Below are 6194 nucleotides of genomic sequence, written 5' to 3'. Positions count from 1 at the left end.
CTTAAATATCGAAGTGTGTGTCTAGCACCACATGTGTAATCTTTTTATTTTGCACAGATTTCATTGAATTCGTTTATTCTAAAAGATTTATGCAATTTTGTTAATTTTTATAGGTCAAATTTATGCATCAAAATCAAACATTTTTTTAAAATTTAATGATCTATTAGAACATAAAACTAAAATTTTGGAGACCTACTAAACACTTTTAAGCTTCAATGACTTATTAATTATTAGACACGCTCTTAAATTTTCGGAGCCAAGCTAATAATTTAATCTTTAAAAGAAAATTGACAAAACCAACCTTTAATTAAATATAATTTATTAAAGTTGAAATGCTGTATAATTAAGTATTCTTACTACACTATTTTACAAATGTTTCTTAAAAAGTAAATACATCTTTCAAATTTAGCATAATTATTTTGGTTTTTAATTTTCGAAAAACAGGGTTGGATAACCTATTCAATTTACTGTTTTTTGTTTTTCAAAAACCATTTTAAAATTCTACGGTAAATTCAATTTTTCAAAATCTGATTTTTTTCTTCTAATCTCCAACTTTTTTTTTCTTTCTCATATTTATCTCTAAAAAATTTCTTTATGACTCTAAATTTTATTTCTTTCTAAATTTTTATCTACAAAATTTATTTTTCTCTCTCTAAAATTCTTATATTTTGAATATTTATTATTATTTGTCTCTATATCCAAAATTTTCATCTCTTTGTATTTTTATTAACTATTTTTTTAATAGATCAGTTTCATTTTTCTAACTAAAAAATTAATATTTTCTCGGACTTTTTTCTCTCTAAATTTTTTTTTAACTTTTTTTTCCCTTCCTAATCTATTGTTTCCTTTGAAAGTTATATATTTTTTTTCACTCTAACTTTTATTTATCTCTGTATTTATTTATTTTCTCTTTCTTTCCAATATCTTTTCTTTTAACCTATCTTTTCCTCTCAACTTTATTTTTTTCTTTAAAATTTCTTAATTTCTTTACTTTTCTTTCATTAATTGTTTTTCTAAATCTTTTTATTTATATCTCTAACATTTATCTTCCAAAACTTTATTTACATCTCTCTAAACTTTATTTTCACGTCTCTACATTAAGGATGACAAAAATTTTCGTAGAGTCGGGCCCCCAAAATTAGGAAATGCATGTCCTGACCTCATTCTCAATTCCATTTTTTAAATAATTAATACATATTTATTACACTTTTTTATTTTTTAAATTCTAAAAATAATTAAAAACAATTATAAAACTGATAATTTTCTCGAGAATATCGCTAGGATGGAAGAAATAAAAAATGGTTACCAAACATGTTTGATTTATATTTTTGAAAATTAAAAAAAAACATAAAATAGTTATCAAATATATATGGTTTTTATTTTTTAAAAATAGAAAATAAAAAACCAAAAACCAGAAGCACAAAAACCAAAAATAGAAATGGTTATGAAAGGTTATGAAAGGACCTTAAACTTTGTAAAACTTATTCTTCATATTCCTTCGGTACAAATATATAGAGGAATTCTTTTAAACCTTTTTTTTTTTAACCAAATTCTTTCAAAAACTTTTTGTTCCTTCCACCATACTCAAGCTTCATTTCACAATTGTGTTGTTCACATCCAAATTTTTTCCAAATTAAGAACTAACAACTTAAAAAGTTTCATATTTTTCTTTTGATGCAACATTTGGATCGAGGCTCCAACCGACACCTGCCCACAATAGATTTGTACATTAGTATAATGTTAATCCCAACACATCTAATGTTAAGTCGTATAACGTAACTCACGTCTCAAACCTATCCTCTTATTTATAGAGGGAGACTCTTTAAGTTGGTTCGAATGGATCAACTCAACTATATTCGATCAGCTCTCGAGTGAGTGATGTGACTCTACTTAAGTTTAGGTCTAGTCGAGTGATCTCATCCTAACTGGGTGGTCTAACTCGGACAAGTCTCAATCCATGTTGTTTCTTGACTTTACTTAAAGTGAAATTCCAGTTGCTCCCTTAACTTTACTTAAAAGTGAACTTAGTATGATAATTTCGTTTCTAACATTTTTAACTATATGCATGTATGTAATGCCTTTTGCTTTAGGCCTTTTACCTTTCAATTGAGACACATTATTTCATCCACGTAAATGCTAAACTCCATAGTTCATAATTTGTGCAAAGCAAGAAATTAAAATGAAATTAAATTAATTACAATACTAGTATGATTTGGGTATGGAGTACTCTCAATTATCCAAACTAGTCAGAGTCAGTTTGATAACTATTTCATTTTTCAGTTTTTTATTTTTAAGTTTTTTTAAAAACAAACTTGTTTCATAACCAATTCATTTTTTTGTTTTCTGTTTTTTAAAATCGTTTTTTGAAATCTTTAGGGCTCATCTCATAATCATTTCTATTTTTAGTTTTTGGTTTTTCTATTTTCTGTTTTTAGTTCTCTGCTTTTAAAAAACAAAAACGACATGTTTGATAACTGTTTTTGTTTTTTGTTTTTGAAAAACTAAAAACCAAATGTATGTTTTGATAACTATTTTTGGTTTTATGTTTTTAAAAAATTAAGAAAATTGAAAATATATATATGTTAGAGATAGAAAAATCTATGTAAAATAGAGATGGCAATTATGTGGGGTAGGAGTCAGGATGTCGTTCTTCCACGAAATTTTTAATTCTCATTTCCAACGCACGTGCTCCGATTTCAGGAATCGAGGTCAGGTTCTGAATCCTCATCTGTAGACGATGATCAGAAAAATTATTGGTTTAATAATTAATTTGAATTATTTTCAGAATTTAAAAATACAAAGTAATAAATATATATAATTTATATTATTTTACTCAAAAATTATTATTTAGTATAAATAATTAGTTTAGAAAATATTTAATATTTATTCACAATTTAGTAAACACAGTTAATAAAATATATATTAGTTATTTAAAAAATGGAATCGGAGACAGGACATGTGGGAAATGCATTGTCTGTTCTTGGGACTTATCCTACGAGAATTTTTGTCGTCTCTAATATAGAGACATGAAAATAAAAGTTTAGGGAGATAAAAAAAATGTTTAAAAGAGAAATTTAGAGAGCCGGAGAAAAGTTAGGGAAAAAAATAGTGAGAGAAAAGTGAAAGTCAAAAATAGAAAATTCTAGAAAGAATAAAATTGAGAACAAAAGACATGTTAAATAATGAAAAAAAAAAATTAGAAAGAGAGAAAAATTATAGTTTGAACAAAATTTGGACAAAAAAAAGTTTAAAATATATTTGTTACCTAAAGTAAATAATAAAAAATAAAAATTATAAGTGAAAGAAAATTGAATGGGAAAAGTGAAGATATATTTATGAGAAAAAATAGGCTAGAAAGAGAAGCAAACCTATAAAATGTGAAATTTGAAAATGAAAAATGTTCGGAAAAATATTAAATTTTTTGAGAGAGACAAAAGGGAGTGATATGTTAGAAAAAAAAATAAAGGATATAAATATATAAAAATGAAAATTTTGAAGAGAGAAATATTTTTAGAAAGTCTCTGATACAAAATTTTAGAAAGAGAAAGATAAATTTGATAGAGGGAGAAATCTAGGTAAAAAACAAAAAAAAATATAAAATTGAATGGGTTATCCAACAAGACTGTTTTTAAAAACTAAAAATAGAAAAAATAGAAAACAAAATGGTAAATTAAAAAAAAAAGTAGTTTTAAAATACAAGTTTTTGTTTTTCAAATTCTATTTTTTCTTCCAATGCTTAACTTTTTTCTTCTTTGACAAATTTCTATCTAATAATTTGTTGTTCGCTCTAAAATATTTTTCTACCTAAATTTCTCGTCTCTAAAATTTTCATTTGTATATATATTTTTTGTTCTAACATATCACTTTCTTTTTTTCTGTTAATATTTTTTCTAAACGTTTCTTTCTTAAATTTCACATTTTATAACTTTTTTTATAGTTCATTTTTTCTCTAAGAAATATATCTTCAATTTTTCTATATCTAAACGCTTTCTCATTCAATTTTCTTTCCCTTATAACTTTTCTTTTGCTTTTTATTTATTTACTTTCCGTAAACAAATATATTTTGAACTTTTCATTGTCCAAATTTTGTTGTTACTATAATTTTTCTCTCTTTCTAATTTTATTTTATTTCTTTAACCTGTATTTTGCTCTCAACTTTAATTTTCTATTTTTGACTTACTTTTCTCTCACTAATTTATTTTTCTAACTTTTATCTAACTCTCTAAAATTCAGAGTGTCTGAAATTTTTCTTTCAAAATTCTTTTTTCTCTCTTTAAACTTTTATTTTCATGTCTCTATGCTAGAGACGACAAAAAATCTTGTAGGGTCGAGTAACCGCTTTAAGAACAGATAATGAATTTCCCACCATTTCTCGTCTCCCGTTCTATTTTTTAAATAATTAATATATATTTTATTAATTATTTTATTAAATTATGAATAAATATTAATCTAAGTATTTAGTGTAAATAATAATTTTTGAGTAAAATAATATAAATTATATATCTTTATTTTTTAAATTATAAAATATGAAAAATTGATTATTAAGCCAATAATTTTTCTCGTGAAGATTCTCGCTCCCAAATGAGGATTCTTGAACCTGAACCTTGATTCCCAAAATTAGAGAACGGGTTGGAGACGAGAATTAAAAGTTTCATGGAAGAGGGCACCCTGACTCCTACCCACACATTGTTGTCATCTCTAATATTTTACATAGATTTTTTTGTCTCTCACATATATTTTCAATTTTCTAACTTTTTAAAAACAGAAAATAAAAAATGGTTATCAAACATAGGCTTGATTTTCAGTTTTTCAAAAACAAAAAATAAAATAAGTTATTAAATGTATATGGTTTTTGTATTCTAAAAGCAGAAAACCAAAAACAATAAACAGAAATGGTTATCAAACGGCCTCTTAATTGCTTGACGAGCTTGCATGCCTTTACCTCGATCAATCGCCTCTATTGCTAGTGTGATCTAGGGAGAGAACATGTTCATCTTGTATCAAAATTCATTTGAATTCAACTTTTATAGGTGGGATAGTCAAATTTTAATATTAGTAGATAAGAAAAATAATTATTTAATTATTTGAAATAAACTTACAAATAAAAAGAAAATACCCAATAAAGTGGAGTTGTAAAAACATTCAAATGAAGAAAAAAAGAAGATAGAAGAAATGGAAGGGAAAAAAAAAGAAAAAAAAAAGAATAAAAGGTCCTATTGAAAGTACAAATAATATTAGGGAAGAGAGAAGATAATGTAAGAGGGAGAGAGAATATTTTTGGTGAGGATTTTTATCCCTTAAGATCCGGTGGAGTCCACCTTATTTATATACTTTATTTGCAGGGTAAAATATATATTTAGTCCCAAAATTTGAGCATAAATTTCTATTTGGTATTTGATCCACAAGTTTCAAAAAGTGACAATTTAATCTCTAACCTCTAGAAAACAGGATCCTTGGAGTCGCACTTCCTATCACTATCACTAACGAAATGTTGACGAGCATCAGTGACACATTGGTACCTGATTTAAAAATGGCGATTTGGTGAGGAAGAAGAGTGATGGAAGACTCTTCTGGTGTTTTTAGTTCGAATATTGGGTACATTGATTTGTGTTCTCAGTTGCCAAATTGGAGAACACAATAACCGGCCACACAAGGAGAAGTGGTGGAGGGGAGGGAGAGATAGAAATGCGAAACATTAAAAAGGAAATGCCACCTAGTTAGTGCCACTAACGAAAGTTTGACTTCAATTCATGGACTAAAAGTGTATTTTATCCTTATTTGTATAAGGATGCAAATGACACATGACACAAAATTAGTGGAGATAGCATGGAAGGTTTTCATACTACGATAAGACTAGAAATTATCATCGAGTGAGGTGAAAATTTATAGTGTAACCATGTGACCTTGATTTATAATTCCTCTAGTTCTCTCTTTCTAGACCAATACCTAACTTCCCTCACTCGATAGAGATATATCGTTGCGACACAAGCGTATCGACAGACAATGGATTGAATGAAGAAAGAATGGCTTGTATTCAACATATTTTGAGCAACCCCAACATGATGGTAAGGTAGAGACCACAGTCGTACATCTCCTATATGGTCCCCATCCCCGATCCCCGAGAACCCATCCCGATAAATATATATATTTCTTATTTTTATAGGAGTTAAAACTAAAGAAAGAAGTGGCTAAAT

Source organism: Momordica charantia (genome assembly GCF_013281855.1).
Source record: "Momordica charantia cultivar OHB3-1 chromosome 2 unlocalized genomic scaffold, Mcharantia_2.0 BLBB01000002.1, whole genome shotgun sequence".
Lineage (NCBI taxonomy): Eukaryota > Viridiplantae > Streptophyta > Magnoliopsida > Cucurbitales > Cucurbitaceae > Momordica > Momordica charantia.
The sequence above is the reverse complement of the archived record's forward strand: the minus strand, read 5'-3'. Positions refer to the sequence as shown.